The sequence below is a fragment of the Octodon degus genome, unplaced genomic scaffold (genome assembly GCF_000260255.1).
Source record: "Octodon degus isolate 3935 unplaced genomic scaffold, OctDeg1.0 scaffold00028, whole genome shotgun sequence".
Classification (NCBI taxonomy): Eukaryota; Metazoa; Chordata; class Mammalia; order Rodentia; family Octodontidae; genus Octodon; species Octodon degus.
Window position 1 is genome coordinate 16,699,166 of NW_004524604.1, and position 2,311 is coordinate 16,701,476.

A 2,311-nucleotide genomic window follows, 5' to 3' on the forward strand; every position below is an offset into this window, starting at 1 on the left:
AGAGCTTTTGTGGCTACCTCCTTGAGTTCAATAGTCAGAGGTCAGAATCCATGTTTTTTGTGTGTGTTTTCTTTTTTGTTTATTTTTAAATTTTTTACTCACTGTATGGAAAGAACCCCTTAACCCTAGCAATGTTTCCCATGAAATAGACAATTTAGAACTCCTTCTGCAACTGAAAAAATACATCCATACTTTCTAATCAGAAGTAAGGTCTACTTCACAAGCCATTTCCTTTGAAGGTGGCAAGACTGGTACAAGCACTGCACTAAAAAATTTTGGTTACATTTCACAACTGATATCTTCTATGGCCCTGGGTGAATTGTTTAATAACATCATCCTTCAAGAAAATAAGATGTAAATGACTGATTGACACTTGAACATTTCTGAGCAGAGGAAGGAGGTGATTGTGATTAATAGTGAAATCCTCCCTTCAGATGGAAGTCTGAACTGCTCCAAGACTGACACAAAAGAAGCTAAGTAGTGACATGCAAAGTGTTTCAAATCCTTTGTGACAGGCTGTCTACACTGTAAAGAGCTATTACATACAAGGATGTCATATTCCCTTCTCAGTTTCATGCTGATTGTAAAAAAAAAAAACATAGACTCAAATCTGGCTCTGAATTTTCCCTGTAGAGATGAAACTATTATCAGGGACTGGATACCTAATCAGTATTTATCACTTACCCCAATGTGAATGTCTGTATTACTTAATAAAGTCCCAAGAGAAGGGACTGTCAATAATATTCATAGAACCAAACTATTCTGAATGCAAAATTGTTGATTCTGGTGTGCCTGGAGCAGGTATTGCTGTAATAAAAGAGCTGTACTGTTTTAAAGGATCACAATCGAACAGCTGCCAGATCATAACAGTAAACAATTGCTAATTTTTATATCAAAGATCCCAGAACACAGGCATCATACTGAATAATGCCTGATACACTTTCCAAATTATTTTCCTAATTTTCTGTTCCATTTTATCAAAGTATGTAAGTAATTCATACTTTTCTGTTTGTTTGTTTGTTTGTTTGTTTGTTTGTTTTTTGAGACACTATGCGGTTTGGGCTGACTTGAGCTCACTTTGTAACCCAGGCTGGTCTCAAACTCACAGAGATCCTGCTGCATCAAAACTCAATAGAGAAATATAAGGGGGAAAAGCTACAACAGTCCTCTTACTAACCCAGCACTCCTACTATGACAAACATCTTTAACTCATGTGTCAATCATTGTGTACATGAATCCTTTTGTAAGTTATTTTTACTTAAATGAAGATGTATTTGTTAAAATGTAATTTATTTCTTTAATCATGGCTTTTAGAGATTTCCATATTAAAAACACATAACTTCATTCCTTCTTTACACTGACTACATAGAATAGTTATTATTATTATTTAACATTTCCCTTTTGACAGTTATTTAGGGCATTCTCGCATTTTCCATTACTGAAGACACAATATGATCATTTATAATTTGTATCTGTATACTAGAATTTTAGTAGTGGACTTGCAGAATTAGTGGTATACTTTTGAAAATCAATATAGAATTGTGCCTTCAGAATGGGTCACAGTATGGCACGCTATTTCCAGAGCGTATGGGGTGTCTCCCTGCCCTGCACCCTAACTTCTTATGCCAGTCAAATGTGAGAAACATCTCAGTTTTTAAGTTAATTATTTTTCCACTTAGTGATAAAGACTAGCATGTTTTCATCATAATGTACACTGATCAATTGAAATTCGTGTTTATAAACAGTTTGCAACTCTGTGGGTGTGCTTGTGAACCGCTGTGTATGTTTAAATGAAAATATTCATAATGGTAAAAGACACATTGCCAGTAAGCATCCACAAATACTCCCCTACATTGCCAACATATTCGTCCCACAGCTCTGACCACTTTCTGAAGCAGTTCTGGAAGTCCTCTTTTCTGTGTGTCTTCTTTGCCCTATCATAACTTCCTGTACATCCTTAACTGATGAATAACATTTGCCTTTCATGGTCTGTTTTATGTTGAGGAAGAGCCAGATGCTGCATAGTGCCGGATATGTTGAATAAGGGAGATGAGAATACAATCACACTTTTATTTGGTTTTGTTATTTTTTTTAAATTAATACATGTGTGTGGTACATAGCAATCACGTTCATCATGGGGAGCTGGTACATGTGCACAATGTATCTTAATTCTTTTTTTCACACCCTACCGCCCCCCTCCCTGCTCCATCGTGTTTGGGGATCCTGTCCTGCATTTGGGTGGCACTTGGTGGCAGCAAGCAGTCCTCCCCTTACTACTCAAGCTTGGCAATTACTGATCCATTTCTTACTC